Here is a 20803-nt window from a genome sequence, read left to right on the forward strand (position 1 = left end):
GCGCGATATGTAGGCACTAAACTGACCCAGTCCAAAAAGAAAGAAGCAGAGAACTAGATACTAAGATTAAAAAGATGGGTTTTTAGCCCTTTCTTAAATCCTGCCAATGTGGTTGCTGATCGCAGAGAGAGCGGCAAGGCATTCCAGGCCCGTGCTGTTTGGACTGAAATTGACTGACCGCCCAGTCTCGCATATCTGATTTTAGGCATAGACATCAGACGAAGATTGGCCGATCGAAGAGCACGATGAGGCGTGTAAAAGGAAAACCTCTTGTGCAAATATTGTGGGCCTTGCTGGTGCAGGGCCCGAAAGGCCAAAACCAGTGATTTAAACATAATGCGATGCGCCACAGGGAGCCAGTGGAGCTCACGAAGATGGGCACGCGCACTAGTTCTTCGAGGAAGATGGAACAGAAGTCGCACGGCCGCGTTCTGAATGATCTGCATTCGCTTTACAAGGTATTTAGGGAGACCACTATAGAGAGCATTGGCATAATCAAGCCTTGACAGAATCAGAGCACGCAAAACAGTCTCCTTCGCCTCCCTACGGAGAAGTGGAAGGAATCGCTTGAGTGACTTTAGGGTCGCAAAACAGGTTGCAGTAAGTTTTTTTAGATGGGCTTCAAACTTAAGATCCTGTCCAAACCAGACCCCCAGGTTTTTGGCCGGGCCTCCATGGTAGCTAGGGCATGCAAAATCTGTCGGCCAAATAAGCTCTCTAAAATTGGCCGGAAAATTGCCATAGAATAGTAGCTCAGACTTGTCCTCGTTGCATTTAAGCTGGGCTGAGACAAGCCAACGGAAGACATGGGTCAAACAAGAACAGACCGTCTGAGCGTCTAAGCAGTCCTTAGGCCAGGTGAACAACAGCTGCGTGTCGTCAGCGTATGACATTATTTTGGCTCCCCACTGCTCAGCCAGATAGATCAACGGACTCATGTAAACGTTGAACAGCAGTGGGCTCAACGTCGAGCCCTGTGGTACCCCGGTGGTGAGCTTCTTGGGTGATGAGGAAAAAGGAGGCAGCCATACCTGCTGCGACCGCTCAGACAAAAACGAGGACAGCCAGGCCAGAACCGCACCCGACAGCCCCACCTCTGCCAGCCTAGTCAGCAACTGGGCATGGGGCACCGTGTCGAAGGCGGCAGATAAGTCTAGCAAAACTAGGACCGCTCTGCCGCCTCCGTCAAGACACTCCCTAATGGCCTCTGAGACTTCCACCAGAGCCGTTTCAGTACTGAAAGAAGCCCTGAACCCTGATTGAGCCGGGTGCAGGGCGTGAGAGGACTCGATGAAAGTATTCAATTGCCTAAAAACTACTTTTTCGGTCACTTTCGCTAGTGCCGGGAGCAGAGATATCGGACGATAGCTGGAGGTAGACAGGGGGTCCAGGCTGGGTTTCTTCAGCAGGGGAAGAAGCTTCGCCTGTTTCCAACAAAGAGGCACTGAGGCAGAAGCCAGAGACATGTTAACAACCTGGGTAACCTCCTGATACACCAGACTAGCCGCTCCCCCCAGAACCCTAGCAGGGCACGGGTCAGAGGGTGAGCCAGACTTTAGCGACTCCAAAATGGCCAGCACGTCAGCTTGCTGAGCAGGCTCAAAGGTGGAAAATTGACTAACATGTTGCTTCGCATCCATAGCAATATTAGGTGGTGAAAGCAGAGGAGGACTATCAGAGTTTAAGAGCTCCTCTAGAATTTTTTTGATCTTATTATCAAAGAAACATGATAGTTCCTCACAACACAAGTCGGAGGCCGGGAGAGCTGGGGAGACAGCGCATGGAGAGAGAAAGCTCTGAACAATGGCAAAGACTTCTCTGGCTTTGTTATCCGCCTTCTCAATCCTTCCTGAAAAGTAGCTACTTTTAGCGGCCTTGATTTCAGCATAATAAACTTTCTGCGCCTTCCGCAGCTTGCTCTTAAGTTCAGGACAGAACTCAAGGCGCCAGGCTCGCTCCAGCTTTTTGCACCCTAATTTAAGTTCTCTAAGCGTATGAGAGAACCAGGGTTTGGAGGGAGACGACCTCGTCCGCCTGCTACCACTCTTGTTAGTATCTCCCATTTTTCTATTGTATTGCAGATTATGTGATTCATCTGTATCGTGTCTTTCTGTTTGATGCCTTAAGTGAAATAAAAAGAATTATTTTAAAAAAAAGAATAGTACCAACATAAGTGGATGCGATTTGCACAGCTAAACAATAGGGTGAGCCTGTATCCAGTTTAGTATGAATACCCGCAATGTTTACAGAAATCAGGGTCAATAACCCGCCCTTCGCCCTCCCCATAGTTGAGGCTATTGTTGGGAGAAAATAATCAGTATAACCAGTTAGGCATAACAAGTTCTCAGTATCCCATGTTTCCTGCAACCCGATGATATCTGCTTCACATAAAAAATTTCTCCATATAACATCATCTAATTTATTTTTTAAGGCCCGCAATATTCCAGGTAAGAATCTTCGTACCCTCGATAATCTCAGTAGGGACTACCCTTTCATCAGTAGAGGTGCCCAACACTGGGATTTCTTTTATATGAACCATACCCCTGTGGTTAGCAATATTAGGTGATCCTGGGGTGGCTAGTCAATCAATTTCTTTCAGGCTTGTAAATACCTCAAATCTGTTTTGGGTGGGTACAGTAAAATCATAAGGACACTGAGCCTGTGTTAAGTGTATGCCTTCAGGCCTTCCACTTGACATTGGTAGCATATTTCGATAAAAAAAACCCTAAGGGGACAATGCTAATGCCATCCTCTCTAAAGTGCCTAGTTCCAGCCCTATCCACAATCAATTTGACAATCTGCGGAGACCCAAAAGTCAATATCACACAGTCCCCTCTATTGGTTTTGATGGAGTTCCCTACCCAGGTAATCCTACGAGTCATTTTAAATTCTTTAAATAAACGACTACCTAGTCCTGTCAAGTTATCTAAATTGTGCAGAGCCTTGTTTCTAAGAGAAACCCAATGTTCCTCCACACCACTCTGCAGGGGGAGAACATTTGTCAAAATGACGGTGTATGCGGTCGCCTCAGGGGGTAGATTTAACCTATCTGCTCTGTGTTGGTGTGGATGATCACCCCGGCCCAGGACATTATTTGTGTCACTGCTAAGATCATTCCTTAACCTTTTGTTAAAGTGTGGAGCATGCTTGCAACCTGTATTAACTGCAGGGGCTTGGATGGTAGCAGTACTGCCCACATCACCCACAATTGGAGTTCGGTTTGACACAGCCCCCAAAATCCCAGTCGAGGTGAAAGACACGCTAGGCCCTCTGTTCAATGGATTACATATAGAGGAAAAAAGCTGATTCTCAATTATGCTCAACCTGGAATCGATATCTGAGAGTTTAGAGGAAATAGATTTCAGTAATTCCAATAATTTTTCCTCAAACTTAACTAAAATTCGGTTTTCCAGGTCGCATAGCACCTGCTCAGACCATGCCTGTGAGCTAGTATCCGCCAGACTAGGTGTACTCGAGATAGCAGCCTTAGGCACACACCCTATCTTTCGCCATGTACCTCCCCTCGTTTTCAACACTACTGGCCTGTTGTGAAGTAGCCGGGATACTACCCGCTTTCCTTTTTTTTGCTGCAACGATGGCCGGACACTCTCCATTTCTAGCATAGGTTAATCGTTGTTGACGAGTCCAGATGTTAAGAGGGGAAGGACAGGTAGGGGATGGTGCCCCAACTTTATGAGAAGCATCCTCTGATAACTCTGTCAATAATGATAGTCCCTGAAGCTGCGGTGTTTCCACCTGGCCGTTTGATATATCAACTGTACCTGCTGACTCTAACACCAACAACGGGCCAGTTAAGGGAACACCGATAGAGGAACGACAATAGTCCATTGACAGTCGCCTTTGGGTTAGTTCAATCTCATGGCAGAGAACCAATTCTGCTCTCATTAGAAACACATCAAGGGTTCCCACTACCCCTGAACCCCCTGCCCCCTTACCACGGCCCTTACTCATGACCGTGGGTGACTCAGAAGTTATACAACTGAGAATTACACAAATATCAATGACAGATGCACCACAAATAAAATATGAAATCACTAACCGAGTCATAAAAGGGACTAAAATGTAAATGTAAAGGGGGTGGCCCAGCCCAGCCACCTTCTGGCTTAGACGGGCCCACCGCGGGAGGCGCAGCGGTGATTTGGGCACTTTGGGCTGACGGCGATGGTATGCGCGGCCCAGGGGGTGCTGGGAGTTGAAGTCCCTGATGGCTGTGACGCCCCTCAAGCAGACATCATCCACGGCGAAAATACAGGCGAAGAATTAGGTGAGTTGAGCAGCATCCAAGGTCTGGCAGCACGTTATTCAACTCCCCAGCAGCAGGTTAGCCAGCAATAATTGTGAAATGCGTCAATGTATCAAATGCAGAAACATTTTATTTTAGAAACGTGAACAGAAATGTAAAGTATGTTGACCAATTCAAAACAGATTTATTCTGCAGCCTTTTATGCCCAACTGTCTAGACGGGGTTTCGACTTTTGGAAAGACAACATTAAGACAAAAACTGTCTGGGGTTCAAAAAAATGGCAAGTGCAGGGGGTAGAAGCTTTGTTTAGAGCATGTATCATCCCTGAGCAAATTATGTTTTTGAATGACACTTTCCAACAAACGTCTTGCCGCCTTGGGGTAGCCAAGATCAAGGACATGAACACACTGACCATACCTATACCTGCGAGTAATAGCTCTACACGGGGGAAGGTCGACATACTTATTATTTTGCATCACAACAGATCAGATCCAGATTGGAACAAATGGTTGCTCTGGCCCACAGACACAAATAACTGTCAAGATCGATTCCTGAACAAAACTCAAGGTTTCAAAGTCAATAGGCCGGACCCAAGGTATGTTCAAAGACAGCATCCTGGAGTAATAACAACATACAGTGTAGGGAAGTTATGCCTTGATTGGCTACTGAAAGCTACACTACAGGATGTAAAACAACATGTATCTTTACTTAAAGATGGCGCAGACCTTAGGGAATTCTTGCTAGCAATAGAAAACCTCGTCAAAAACGTTTCATATATGCTGGTATATATGCTGCATATAACGATTATGCAAGCAGAGACTACAGAACGAATACGATAAATTGATTGTATTAATTTAGAGAAATCTCTCTCTGTAGTTGACAATGGGTTAACGACCTTTGTCCAGCATATATTCATTGGAAAGCATTGGCTTCTTCCATAGACATCATGGAACAAGACTTGGTCATGTTGCAACATGGTCAGGCTCAGCTACGTTCTATCATGCTATCAGGTTGGACGCTCCAAAACTTGCGTTCAGGCTATGTGCCTCGGCGTTTAATCAATACTACGTCACTGTTTTCAGAATTCAATCTCACTGATAAACAGATCAAAGTGGCACAAAGAGGAGCAGACTATACGATGCTGAGCATTGAAAAACTGGAAAGATTACCTTTCACAGTGGCAGAAAAACCAGCTACAGAATGGATAATACATGGAACAATCACTCTGCCGGTTACAATTTTCCATTTTCAGTATTGTCTAAAACATACCAGCAGGCAAATATGAAAGGTTGGGTGAAGAATATATCAAGACATCCTGGGATTTACCACACACACACAGATATTGGAGTGGGGGGCGTGAAGTGTTTCTTAGCGGTTCAAACTGTAAAAACGCACTAAGCGGTTCTCTCCTTTGTCAGGGTATTAATTTACACGGGGCCTGCGATGGTTCCTCGAACAACTTTTCCTGTCACCTGCAAGGTTCACCAGCCGCTGATTGATCCCATTTTTAGACAACTTTCAAATTGAAGTTACCTTATGTTGAACGATCACAGCTGCTGTAGCATTTTGCCAGGTATTCCGTAACTAGTAACTGTGTCATCCAGGGTCACTTGCTGTATGCAAGTATCCTTTCCACAAACCAAGACAGCCAGGGAGTCGCCTTTATGGCCTTCACTGAACATCTCTTCTATACGAATGGGTACTCTAAGCAGAATGAAAGTCATTCTTTTGCAAAAAACGGTGCCACCGAGCTCGGCCAAAGAGAGCTATGATCTTCTTCTGCAGAGGTACATGCCCTTTTGAATACAAACTGCCCTATACATTTCTCAGAAATGTTAGGTCGTATCTTAACCATGTCCGATACGAGCGGTATTGTACATGTATTTAAGTCCGTGTTTTCAGGACTGTTAGCACCTTTTAAAGCAGTCCTCTGTATCATTCCAAACTTTGTGCACTCTGTGTTTGGCGGACTACCCCTCCTTTTGGGACTCATTGCAGGGATACTATTTTTCCTCCTACTGCTGCGATATGGCAAGCCAAATCACTAGCGATACCCAATTTGCAATGGAGAGAGCTCTGCAGGAGATGAAGTGTCGTGAGCGCATCGTTCAAATTCTGGGGTTACCTCATCTACGAGAATTAAATAACACGTTTTATGTCATTCAGACCAATCTGGCAAGATTGCATCTTACCTGTTCTAAGCTGCCTGCTATGCGGTGAAGCATGCGTGCTAGACATCTATCTAACACACCCATCAGTCATGCCAACGGATGTTGATACTCTGCTGAACCCCGTCAAGGCCCATGCTCAGTGTGTCCCCAGCGCCTACCAATTCTGATGACGGCATTCATTGAGATCTCACAGAAGCAAATTGCAACTGCTGAGGTAAGAGAGGAACCAACAGGCGCTCAGGAAACATCCGATTCGAACATTGCTGATGCGACCAATGCTGTAGGCGATGCTTCTCATCTATGTACAGTTAGTCTTCTAAACAAGGTGATCCAACTTTCACCTACGATGGTAGACGACTTTTTGTCTACGGATATAGAAGATTTCATGTTTTCTCCAAGCCCTAACACTGACTTTTGATGTTGGCACACAGTGTTCTGAGAAACTTTGAATTTGACCTTCATTTTTCAAAAAACAAGGTACTAACTTTGGAAATTTTTCCTGATTCATTTTTTTTCTCCATATTTTTATTTTTTATTTTAAAGCACAAAGTAATCTGCTTATAGTAGAACTATTCTGAGAGAACAAGAATTCTTTGAATACTTCCAGAGACAGTATATGACCTTGTCCACATACAAATAGTTTTATGTAATCTGACATGAAATGGTTTCGGCCCTCTTGTCTTCTGTATTTACGAGCCATTTCATAAATGTATGTTTTCATGATTCATTCATATTGGCATTTCAAATGTTGAATATATGCTTTGAATGAATAACTTGCTTTAATGTGTACAGCACCAATGCAATTTTATGCTTACAACAAATTTGGATACATTATTTACAATGTGTTTGAAACATGCTTTTAGCACTTTGTGGTGTGTGTAGATATATTTTAGATGTTATGTTTAAAATTTAGTAACCTAGTACATAATAAAGTGGAGTGGGTGTTGTGTATTTATTTAGATTCTGTATGAATTTCCCGATTCATGCACTTATATAGGTACATTTCACATTGCCCTTATATAGGCATAGAAATCCAGTCCTTATTTAGGCATTGTCCATGCTAACCAAATACAGGCATGGCTACTTACATCCGTTCATCTACGTCATGAATTCCTGGAAAACCAGACTCTTAACCCCTTCCATGCTGCCGTCGGCCATTGGCTGACGGCAGCACTACCTCCCCAGTGCTGCCGTCGGCCAATGGCCGACGCGGCCCTGCCCGTTTTGCGGAAGTGGCGCACTGCCGCAAAATAGCGGCAGCATGGAAGGGGTCCTTTAGGACTTCCCCTTGCTTGAATATTGATTTCTCCAAGAACTCATTTTTTATGCATGAACATCTATTCCTTAGGGGTTCATTCATGGCGTTCATATGCCCGACTTCTACGTCAATTCTGGCATTCCTAAACACCTTCAAGGTATAAATATACCTTCACTTGCTATGGCAAGGCACGTGCGGTTCGGCTACCTACTTGCACGAAGTGGCTCGCCACAGTAAGTCCCGAAGGAAGTAATCTCCCTGGATGACCAGACGCCGTCATCCTCCTTCCTGAGAAACCAGCTCTAGTGTTTCTGACTCCCTTTGCGGGGTGTTAAGAGAATCGAGTCCTGGAAAAGAGAGAACAACCTCTCTCATTCTAAGGTATGGAGCTGATTAGAACCTAGAGAAACTTTAACTAAACTAAACTATAGCTAAAACAGCACCTACTTTTTCCCTCGTACTAGACTTAGGTTAGGTACACTGGGGTAGGATTGTTTTAGAAGCACCAGTTGAGTATTTTAGCCTGTGTTATTTATGAATGTATTTTTATATATGTCATAGCAACAGACCATGCTATTACAGTATTATTTTTTATTAGCTTACGCTGTACGCATTATACTTTGCATTCTGTCTTACGATTGTAGCAGTTCATATCTCTTGCATGAGAAAGAAGACTGTTCAATAAACCTTTTATTGAAACAACCGTCTCTCTATTTCTGTGCAACTCTGTAGAAACGAAGCATGCACGATTGACTGAGTGAAACTGTAATCTCTTGTTTCCACGACTCTGAAGATATTCTTCCGACTCCAAGGGAAACAAAGTTGTCATGTTTATGGGGTTGTCAGAAACTAATCCCTTCTTGTTAATTTCAGAAAGTGTCTAGTGACCTCTGAGTTAGCTGGCACACAAAAGTAATTAAGTTTAATGTACTCGATAGAGACATACTGACCTCAGTCCTTTGCCAAATCTATAGTGTATATTATTCCAATGCGCAGATATAGGAACTACACTACAGATGTGAATATTGTAATGTGCTAGGCCCGCGGCTGGCGGTGTGAATGGTCTTGTGAATGTCACGTATTAAAGGTATGTAAATGGCCTGTAAAGAGGTTGGTGAGTCATTGGTTCAGGCTTTTAATTATTAACAGGGCATTTCCTTTTTGTGAAATCTCTTGTTAATAAATGTTTACGCTCTTAACCTTTACTCACCCTCGTACACACACAGTATGTGTGTGTACGTAAGGAATAGTTTGTTTTGAAGTAATATTGGTCATTACAGTCTTTCTCTACCAGGGTGTACATTGTCTCTACATTGTGAGTTTATGTGAGTTTTGTAATGTGCTGGACCCGCAGCTGGTGGTGTGAATGTGTGTGTCAAGTATGAAAGGTATGTGAATGGCCTGTAAAGAGGTTGATGTCTTGACGTGGGTTTACAGCTCACAAGCTGGGCATCATTAGTTCAGGTTTTTAACCTTTTAATTATTAACAGTGCATTTCCACTTTGTGAAATCTCTTGTTATTAAAATCTACATTTTGAACCTGTGTGTGTGTAGATGAGTAACCAATGGAGAGGCAGCCATATTTGTCTTGTCTGTCTTTCTGTGCTAAGGTGTATTTTGTCTATAGGGAAAATCTACCAACTTTAGATATTTTTGTAATCTGGAAAAAAATGGGGAGTACTGGGTGGTGTGCCTCTCCTGGAGCCCAACAACATGTTTTACTCACAATGCCATGCAAACCTCAAAATATGACTATAGTATCAAATTTTTCTTGCATTACTGTGTCATAATCTTCTGGTATTAGAAAAACCACAATTTTCCTACCACGCAACCTTCCCCCAGGTCTCCCGATAAAAATGGTACCTCACTTGTGTGGGTGGACCAAGTGCCGGCGGCAGGGAAAGGCCCAAAACGTTTAGTGAACACATCAAAATTACCTATCATAAAATGACCTGGTTTTGAAAGGGGGGTCATCTGGGTGTTTGGCACGGCGGCTATCTAGGGAAACATACCAAACCCCCAGATTTCTCAAAACTAGACAGCTGGGGGAGTCCATGGAGGTATGGCTTGCGTGGACCCCCCCCCCCCCCCGCCCCCCCCCCCTCCAACGCTTTCCTACCCAGAATCCCCTACAACATCAAAGTTTACTGAAATCTCTTTTTTCTCAAATCTCTGTGTAGCAAAGTTGTTAATCACCGGGCTAACTGAAGTTTCCTACCACCCAGCTCACTTGTGTGGGTGTACCAAGTGATTGCGGCAGGGAAGGGCCCAAAACCTATTGTGGAGACCTCAAAATTACCCATAATAAGATGACCTGGTTTTGCAAGGGGGATCACCTGGGTGTTTGGCCCCGGGCTTGGTGGCCATCTAGGGAAACCTACCAAAACCGGACATTTCTGAAAACTAGACACCCTGGGGAGTCCAGGGAGGTATGGCTTGCGTGGATCCCCAACGTTTTCCTACCCAGAATCCCCTGCAAACCTCCAATTTAGCTGAAACAATCACAAGAAAGGTACCATTTTTATTGGGAGACTTGGGGGAATGCGGGTTTGGCAGAAGGTTGTGGATCCATGCAGATTCTGGAACTTTCAATCATAGAAATGTGAGGAAAATGTGCTTTTTGGGAAAAAGATTGAGGTTTGCAGAGGTATCTGGGTAACAGAACCTGGTGGGAGCCAAACTAATCAGGATTCCCTGGGCGTCTAGTTTTCAAAAATGTATAGGTTTGCAAAACAAATGTGATGCGTCCACTTTGCGTAGTAGGCAGGTTCCTGTCAAATAGCCACTAGGCCTAACCACACAACGAGGTACCATTTTTATCAGGAGACTTTGGGGAATGCAGCACAAGAATAGTCAATACGGTAAGACTGAAGTAATAGAATGTTAAATGATCGCTTCATGTTTTTAAGTCATCCTAATCCACTTACAGCTAAATACACCCTTGGAGTACTAAGATGTTAACACCTTCCGTGCGGCGCAGATTCTTCCCCGGTGCTGGACATTCCAGAACAGGGTGTGGTCATGACGGAACCATTCCGTCATCAGCACAGCTCAACCGTGACTGATGACGGAATGGTTCCGTCACCAGCATCGAAGGGGTTAAGGACACATTTTTATAAGTTCATAAAAATGTAAGAAAAGAGTTGAATAAACAAACTTTATTTATTAACCATATTACAGAAAGAAAAATATCACTTAATACAACTTAAAGATGTTATAAATCTAATTTGGCATTTCATAACTATACACAGGGTCAACAACAAATCGGTTCAAGCAAACATCCAAATCAGGTTTTCCTATGACTGTCTGATAAGTGGTTTAGCTTAGTTGAGACCCACATAATGGGACCTAAACACTTCTTTCCGTTGTCTTCAAAACCTGCTTGACGTGTTAGACAAATGGATGTACTCAGTTTACATCAGAAATGTCAGATATAACATGTAGACAAGGGGTTAAAGAAATCAATTATTCTATACAAGTACTTGAATAATGACAGTATGGACATGTTAAAGAAATAAAAAACGTTTTCCTCTGTCTAAAACTTTGAGAGAAAGTGAGTGTGGTAGTCATGAATGGTTTGGTCTTAACCACCTTTCCATTCTCCACTGGAATGTAACCGAGATGTAGGTCTATAGATGATTCAGCAAGAGAAATGTGTTACAAGAATACGTATTAAAAGTGCTTAGTAGTCAATAGTTCTTCACAACCACCTTTCTGTACAATCCAACAATTGAACTGATAAAGTAAAAGACCCTCCTGTAAAATTAAGTGGTTTGGGAGATGGTATAAAACAGGGTTTAAAATTAAATCAAGAGTACAAAATGTTCTTTTTTCTAATAAATGCAAACAGTATGTGTCATCTGATTATTCAGAAAATCTGTAAAGTATTCGAGTACGATACTTGGAAACATTTTTGGAAAAAATTTATTTAAATAAGTCAAAGATTATCATTCCTTTCCACATCTGCTAGATAACAGTGCTGAGTTTCTTTGTTTATGCATTACTTCATTTACTGTCCTGTAAGAAAGAATCTGTTATAAAACGGTAGGTAGGATCCATACGTACATCTTATAAAAAAGCTAAGAATGTTAAGAAGTGGTAATAAAAAATAACACGTAGGTGAAATGTAACAGTATTGGTCACAGATACTGTGCTGAGGTCCTGTGTTATCTTAACCTTCAGAAAATTCAGGTCGTCTTGAAAATTCTGTTAAACTGAACACAGCATTTGTGGCAGTATGGACTTGGAAATTGTCAAAACTCTTCAGACGTAATCAGTTGTTTCTGCAAAATAAAAAAGAGATGAAAAAATTGAGCTAATGGCAAATAGTTTATTAAAATTTCCAGGCAGGATTAGATAACTGGCACTATAACATAAGGACTCATAGCCTTTGTATGTCGACATGCCAAGGAGACAATGATGAAGAAAGTTGGATTGTCTACCTGCAACAACACCATGGATGTCATCATATGACGTTTTTTCATTTTCCTCAAATGTACCTGCCCCCATTTTTTTGATTATCTTTATTTATTGTTTTGGAACACAAAACATAGTAACCACGGGTCCATGTCCACAACATTTTTATCAATCTTCGATGCTGTAATTTTTACATTATTTCAATATTCTAGCTTGCATGAGATTTGCTTACACACATATTTCACATCTATATTTTTAGCAGTCAAATTGATAGGAATCCCCTTAAGGTCACCCCTTCCAACACTAACTTCCTCTGTCCCTGTTGGTATTTACAGGTTTTCTTGGTCACTGGAAGCTGGACCCAATAAGGTGAGGGGGCAACCAATTTCCCCTCCTACCCCAGCAGACTATCCACCATCTCGGCCAGTTATGCTATCTAATTCAGAGCTTTTTCGGATATTTCTGTGATTTTCACGGGGAGCTCCTTTGCCAATGTCCACATCAACAAGTCTGCCTCCAATATGAATGAGTGTTGCTCATCAGACCTCTTGAACTAATCCTGAGTAACTTCCAGATTCAGAAAGAAGACATCTCCTGAACATTATGGTATGGATTCAATTATCAGCACCTTCTGCTTTGCTGCCAAGCCTGGTGTGGTTTGCCACTTTGCTGTGGAGATTATCTCAGGAACAAAGGAGCTTTACCCTTAAACTCCTGAGCCAGGATTATGCAAAGGTCATTATAACAAGGATGTTTAACAGTCTGCTGTCAAAGATGGTCCTTTGAATACTCCTGCAGATTAGTGCTCTATATTAGATATCATGGATGGCTTGTCATGAATTGCCAGAAACCATTTAAAAACTCTTCCTTTCAGGGATGCAGCTATTGCCTCACAGAAAACATTACTAAACCTGGTAGCAGACTATTCCTGCTTGTGACATTTGTGTTAGAATTACATCCATGCCCTCAATATACTAAAAAACTGCTTATAAAGGAAAAAAGAAACATCTTGGAAAAATATGTGATCGTTCATTGCTGCATGCATGCCAGAAATTAAAGAAGCTGCCAGTTTGAAATCACGAAAAATGGATTATGGAAACAGTAAAGTACTCCTCTTGTCTGACGATAGACAATAACTGCAAAAGGATGGCAAAGTGAGGTGGTGTTCTGAACAGATGCAAAAAGGCATTTCAAATTACTTATGACCAACATCAAAACCCTTTTAAAAAGTATCTTTACATAATTGTAACTTTAGTCTAAAGAGCAGCTGAGCGGTGCACAGAGCACATTTTTAACCCAGCAAGAGATTGTCAAAAATCAGGTACTGTGAACAATATTTATGGCACGTGTAGTCCATTGAATCAAACCCGGATACGAAGGAGGGGGGGGGGGGGGTGGTGGGGGAAGGAATAATAAATTAGGAAAATATAAGAAACTATAAACTTTTGTTTTTTTGTGATGCTTCATATTTATATTAGTATGAGACACACAATTGATGGACGGAATGCAGAACAAATAAAAACATTCACCCCCAGTCACGAGATCTGGGTTAAATCCATCATTCTTTTGCTCACCATGCCACCCCAGTTTAGATTTGTGTCACTTGCTCACTTTGCCATTGGATTCAAGCTAGCCTGGCTGATCACAGGTAATACTCCTAAACCAGTCCCAAGAAGCTTGTTCTGATCCAGGGAGGACCTGGTTTGGCAGTTCGAGCTGTTCCCATGAGGCACAGGGTCAAGACTGATTTGCATTTAGCTGGATCCAAACTGGGGTGGCAAAGTGAGCAGATAAATAATGGATTTAACCCACATCTTTCGACTGGGGGTGAATGAATGATTTATTCAGCATTCCGTCCGTAATTTGTTTGCGTATCACTTTTCGGCCTAAGTGGGATGGGTATGGCCAGACATCGGTCCCTTGCTCACTTTGCCACTGGATTCAAGATAGCCTGGCTGATAAGGCGTAATTCCCCGAAACCGGTCCCAGGATGCTTATTTCCGGTCCAGGGAGGACCTGGCTTGGTAGTTCGGGCTGGACTGTTCCCATGAGGCACAAGGACAGGACTGATTTGCATATAGCTAGGTCCAAACTGGGGTGGTCTAGTGAGCAGAGAAACGATGGATTTAACCCAGATCTTTTGACTGGAGGTGAATGTATGATTTATTAAGTTTTCCGTCCATCATTTGTTTGTGTATCACATATTTATATTAAGCATGCGTATAACATGAGAAATAGGGAGATCATTTTTTGTTTAGTGCAGAAACTATGATTAGAACCAAGTTACCCAGTATCACAAATTAACACTTTTGGGATCGGACTGGTCTCCTATGTTACTTTTGTACAAATATACCTCTTACCTAACATGCAGAAAGGTTTACAAGCACCCACCTGGTAGTGTTCTGGTGGCTACCTGTACAGGTGTTTACGCTTAGATTTGATTGCGCTTAACTATATTTAGGAAGGACTGCTTCCAACATTGTTTCGCTTTTATCTTGTAAAGGACTGGGTGAGGGGGAGGAACGTGACCTAACAGTGATAGGAACTGTTTTTCTTGACAGAATAGTTACCTTTATAAATGTTTCATCTCCTTATTCAACTGTGTCCCTTGTAGGACAATGTCAGAAGCCAAAATAATTTTTTTAATGAATTTAACAGGAGATTATCCCTGACTGCCCTAGGATTGAATGCAAGAGATTTTGGAAACTCTGAATTTTAATCTAAGACTTCAAATTGATATATCACATAACCCAAGGAAGGTAACAATGAGGAATGTTTTAAAATATTTTTTGGAGGAGTCAGTACTATGTAGAACTTCCTGATACTCCCACACTGATTATGCTGTATGTGCAAATTGCCAGTATACACTTAAAAGTGGTTAGTTTCCACATCTTTTATTGAGGTTAAATGTGTTCATATAATCCATAGGGTACCACGCCTGAATGGGAGGGTAACGACCTAGTTGAGCAAGAGGACATACTCCTCTTTTAGCCACAGAGGGAGCCTCTGACAGATTAGCCCCAATTTGTGAATCATATAATGAAGGAGGGGGGGGGGCTAGCACCCCATCAGTCACCCAACACAATATATATTTGATTTATGGGATGACATATTGTCCTTAAACAAACTGCTATGCCACCAGTCATTACAACAGTAACTGACACACTATAGATTGTCAAATTAATTGCTGCCTAGTCCTGCTATGCTTTTATGTTCTTGTGATGTTTGAAGTCTTATGTCTAATGGCAAAATGTAAATATAGTTAGGTTGTAAACAGGAAAAATAGGGATATGCAACCTCGTATTGACGGGCCTTGTTACTAGCTTCATAGCACATAGCGAAGAATTGTATGAACGCAACTAGCGGAACGCAAATGTATACTGTAATGTACAATGGACTAAGTCTCCTCTGCTCAAGCTGCAACGTAAAGCTATGGTAATCCTGCAATAAAAATTATTTTTGTTTAAAAAACAATGTGTTAATGTTGCTTTTATTGATACCTAGGAAGTATGTTCAGACTTCTTAGTACAGTAAATGGTATTCTGTTCATTCATTCTTCCCTCAATTGGCAATGCATATTCAAATTTCTCTCGTATTAAGAAAGCCTATATGACAAGTATAAACAGTGCAGTTTCCTTGAGAACAGAAATTGTGATAGAATCAAACAGCCTTAAATGTGTGTGAAGCTCCTCATATGTTAATGTAGAGAATTATACTTGAAATAAAGCGCTGTCAACCAGACACAAGGTAATCCATAACTATCCATACAAAGCATCCACTGATATTCCGTCAAAGTTTAACATCCCTATGGCCAATAGCCACACAATTTCTGTCTACCTGTCTCTCGGTTAAGCCAGGGGTTTTCATAAGGTGCGGGTATTATTGCTGCCTTACTGCACCACCAGCAACTGCACAAATAGTTCTGTATTGTTGCTGGGAGCTACAAATAACGCCATCCTGATTTGGGGCGCCATAGGAAAATTAAACTCTTTCGTGATTCCCGTTATCGCAAGCCCACTTTTTCCCACTATGCAACATAGTATAATTGCACAAAACAAGGCATGCAAACCTTCCACAGGAACGCTGTAGTTTCAAACATTAATAATTTGACAATGAATCTTCTGAGTACTTCGTCTTATGGAAGTGACAGTGTAAAAATGGTACCATATGACCGTTTTCAATTTCAATACGATTCTTCAATGGCAGGAGTGCATCACTGCTGGAACTCATTATCCAACTCTTTGAAGAACTCCAAGATAACCATACATCTAAATTCTCTAGAGGAAGATCAGAAAATCATTCAAGCAAGATGGGCATATTGTACTCCAGAAAGGAATCTGGGGAGGCCTACGTTTGAATCTCTAGGACAGTCATCACTACAGCTCCTAAAGCTTAGAGCAGCTTCTTCACCTACTTCAGTTCTCTGAAATAGTCATTTATTTGTTATGTATTTGTATAGCAGTACTAACAAAGAGACTTAGTAACTTAAAAGGGAGTGGGGATCAGTGGCAGAATTATAGGTGAACAATCTGGAGGAATGCCCTTTAATATCCGACATCAGTATAGGGGTTCCAAGCCCATAAATGTTACTAGATTTCCTTCTGTCATCTCACACAGGGCAGAGGCCAATTGAAATAACCAAAATATAAGCAGTGTACTAAATATATATTTATATATATATATATACATATATATATATATGTTTATTGATTGTTATTAAGTCTTTTCCCCTGTCTTTGTGGCTGTAGCCTAACAATATCAAATGTGAGAGTGTATGTGTTTACCACTAACATGACAGGTCTTAGCTCAAAGGAGGTGGTGTGAAAGTTCAAAGATTATAATATATATATATATATATATATATATATATATATATTCACTTAAAGAACCATAGGTTTCAGGGACTGAGGATCCCTGGGGGCAACTAGCCCACCAGGGACCTCCAGTAAGCGTCACACAGCTGCGTTGCAGAGAGGCGTAAAAAGGGGCGTGGCCTCTGATTACCTCTCTGCAACCCAGCCCTGTGACGCGTACTAGAGGTACCTGGTGGGCTAGATAGACCCCACGTACTCTCAGGATTCAAGGGGAACTAATTCCCCACCTTAAAAAGCACCTCCGGCGCGTTTGCACAGTGGTGCAGGGAGGGGGCGAGCCTCTGCCGATTTGCCGGTTCCTTTATTTTCCTGTTTATGTTTCCATTTTTGGGAGGGGGCTGCGTGGCCCCTCTTCCCTTGGCCACTTTTGGCCCCTGGGGACCCCATTCACTGGGGCCTTGCAACCTTTAAAAAAAACAAAATATGCGGAGGGGGACTGTGTGTTCCCCCCCCCCTCCTACGGCCAATTATTGCCCTGGGGATACCATCCCCTGGGGCCTGGCCATCCGTTTTAATTATTTTATTTTATTTCTGAAGGGGGCAGCGTGCCCCCCGCCTCAGGCCAATTATGGCCCGTGGTCCCCATCCCCGGGGCCTGGCCGTTCCGTTGGGGACCGTGGGAGGAGCCCCAATGCCCTCCACGGTCCCTGTTGGCTCCCGCCTCCTGCAGGAGCCAGCATTGCTTTTCCACACAGGGAGCTGCTGACATGCAGCTCCCCTTGTGGAAAAGCAATTCTGCTATGGATTTTGGAAGCAAGAGCAGGTTTCCCTGCTTGCTCTTCCAAAATCCAAAGCAAGTTTGCTATGGTAGGCGTGAGCCGTGCTCCCGCCCTGCCATAGCAGTGTCACAGGGTGGACACTGCAGGAGCCGGACCTGGGGGGTGGCGGTCCCCAGGCCCATCAAAGGCTCCAGGAGGGGGGCTGAGCAGCCCCGCTCCTAACATTTGCAAAGCCCTGGGGAGGTGGTGGTCCCGGGATTCGGGGTCCGTAACAGACCCCAGCATTTACATAGTTAGTGCCCCGGGGAGGTGGTGGTCCGGGCCTGTGGGGAGGCGGGGGCTCTAGCCCCCCCCACACAGGTAATTTTATTTAAAAATGAGAGCCCCGAGGCTGCGGGGGCTACGTGCCCCTGCGATTTTATTATCCTTGTCCCGTGGAGGTAGTGGTCCCCGAATGTGTTGGGGGGGCTCCCCGGGTGGATAAGGTCCAGGGGCATTGCCAACAACTGCCACCCCCACCGGGCTTGCTTAAAATTATGTGCGGACAGAAAGAAAACCCACACACACATGTTTGTATGGGACCCGACTGCCGGGGAAGCCATCCATGTTCTTGCTGATTTCCTCCAGGCTGTTGTCGTAGAGGAACATGACGGGCTCCATCCAGCATGGGAGCAACAGCACTGAAGCTGTCATAGCCCGGCCAGCATTGGGGCGAGAGGCTCTTTTTTAAAAGCCCCACAGACTGGAAACAGAGATTCCTCGTCGCGGGGCTGGCGCGGCCGTCGATTGGTCGCCGCCCCACGTGACATGCAAAGCAGGCCCCGGGCAGCAGGGGATTAAGATGCAGATAATTAAATAATGTAATAAAAGCGAGAGCTGCGCTGCTGACTGCTGCGCTTTTCTGCGCTGGAGGGGGGAGGGCTGCCCCGGGAGAGGGACCTAGAGAGAAACCGAGCTATCGGGATAGCAGAACGTGTCACTACAGGCTTCATAGGGACCAGTGAACCATTTAAAGGCACTGGTACTGTAGGAAATTTCCCACAAAATTCCTATAGCACACTACACCCATGAGGTACTGCCACCACTGAGGTGCTCTAACTCCCCCAAAAAACCTTATCATTCAATTTTGTAAGATTTTATACCAGTCCGCCACCTTTCACACCAACAACCTGTTCATTGAGAATTTTCTCTTTTACTAAACGCCACTTAAATGTTCCTAGATTTTATTTAAAAATACTTTTGGCTATTAAGTGATGAATGAAATGTGTAATTTGAGGGAAACATGAAGGGGCATTGTCTTCCCAACCGCTTTGTCAACCCAGCGTAGAACCTACATTTGATTAGGAATGAGTAACTTTTTAGGTACTTTTATTTAGTTTTTCTGCAGAAACTACACGAGGGAACACACGCTTTGAAAAGACAGCAGATCCTAGAAAGAGACATTTGAGCGGAAGGTTGATGTATGTCGATTAGGTGAATTCACGACCTGGAGGTAAGTGGAAGTCATTTTGCCAATGTTTTGTCTATTCTTGTTCAACAAGTGGATTTAGCAAAAATAATGCATCCTTGTTATGGGTGTAATTTGTTTATATGAACTTGATATGCACACGCACCTTTTATCACGCACCTTCATAATTTTTTAGAGAAAAGTCTAAAAGCACAAGTTACCACTTGTGTAACAATATATCTGTAAGAGACATTAGTTAGTGATAGATTCCTTACCTTAGAATATCCGCCGGTTCATCTGCCTCTTCAGGAGGACCTTCTGTCGCAGCAGCAGGGGACGGTCCTCCACCCGAACCTGTCCAGTCTCCACCTCCATGCTTGGAGATGGAGCGGCGACAGTTGAGGCCATTTGACCTGCCTCCTGAAGTCTGTAACATCATTCTGGCAGCCAGGCGTCCCTCCACAAAGTCGGTATACGCCTGCAGGTGGAACAGATTTGTGGCATGGTGCACAGCAAAGGCTGTGGATCCTCTTTCTGCCCCTCTTTCTGAGGTTCTTCTCTTCCTTCTTTCTCTTGCCCAGCAGGGATCTGCTCTGGGCACTATCAAGGGATACCTTTCTGCTCTTTCAGCCTTTTTGAGGCTGCCTGATCAACCTTCTTTGTTCAAGTCCCCTATTGTTAATCGATTCTTGAAGGGCATCACACATACGTACCCTCCTGTTGCCTTTGTGATGCCTCAGTGGGACTTGAACTTGGTTCTTACATTTCTGATGTGCGCTCCCTTCGAGCAACTTCACAACTGTCCTCTCTGCCTTCTTACTTTGAAAACTGCCTTCCTGGTAGCCATCACCTCTGCCAGGAGAGTGGGTGAGCTCCAGGCTCTATCCTGTAAACCTCCTTTCCTTTCGGTCCATCTGAACAAGGTTGTGTTGCGGACGAGGCCCTCTTTTCTGCCCAAGGTAGTCACAGCCTTCCACATTGGGCAGTCCATCACCTAGCCCACCTTCTTTCCGCCTCCGCATCCCTCAAGGGAGGAAGAGAGGCTCCACCGTCTGGACCCAAAACGTGCGTTCTCTTTCTATCTAGATCGCACACGCCAGTTCCGGGTGGATGACCAACTCTTTGTTGGTTACGTGGGCGCTAAGAAGGGAAAAGCGGTACACAAGCGGACCATCTCGCGGTGGATCATATTGTGTATCCAGGCGTGCTACTACTTGGCTAAGAAGGAACCCCCTGTTGGGCTGAGGGCTCATTCCACTCGAGCCACGGCGACTACAACTGCCTTGGGCCGAGGAGTGCCCTTGCAGGACATTTGCCAGGCAGCTACGTGGGCCTCACTGCACACGTTTGCAAGACACTATTGCCTGGACAGCCAAGTCCGGAGGGATGGCTTCTTTGGCCGTTCCGTCTTTCTGGTGTGATTATTGGTTCGCAGACCCACCACCGGGGTTGGTATTGCTGGGGTATCTATTCTAAGGTAAGGAATCTATCACCAACGTGTCTCTTTCAGATGCACAAGTTACTACTTGTGTAACGATATATCTGTAAGAGACATTAGTTAGTGATAGATTCCTTACCGACCCACCCATCCTCCCCGTTCTGCGAACCGATATCTAGGGTTAAGGTCATCCCCTTTCAGGGCCCTAGTTTCAAG

The 20803-nt window shown here is 43.8% G+C and overlaps 1 protein-coding gene across 14 annotated transcripts in view; it reads right to left on the reverse strand.

The window, feature by feature from the left end:
• Positions 1–10836: 10836 nt before the first annotated feature.
• LOC147708315 (protein 4.1-like) overlaps positions 10837–20803 on the reverse strand; it is a 1681744-nt gene continuing 1671777 nt past the window's right edge. For all 14 annotated transcript variants that reach the window (XM_086927035.1, XM_086927031.1, XM_086927029.1 and 11 more), the window contains one exon: positions 10837–11976. The gene's annotated coding sequence lies outside the window, so the exon portion shown is untranslated. The remainder of the gene's footprint in view (positions 11977–20803) is intronic.

The sequence above is a fragment of the Lissotriton vulgaris genome, chromosome 6 (assembly GCF_964263255.1).
Source record: "Lissotriton vulgaris chromosome 6, aLisVul1.2, whole genome shotgun sequence".
Lineage (NCBI taxonomy): Eukaryota > Metazoa > Chordata > Amphibia > Caudata > Salamandridae > Lissotriton > Lissotriton vulgaris.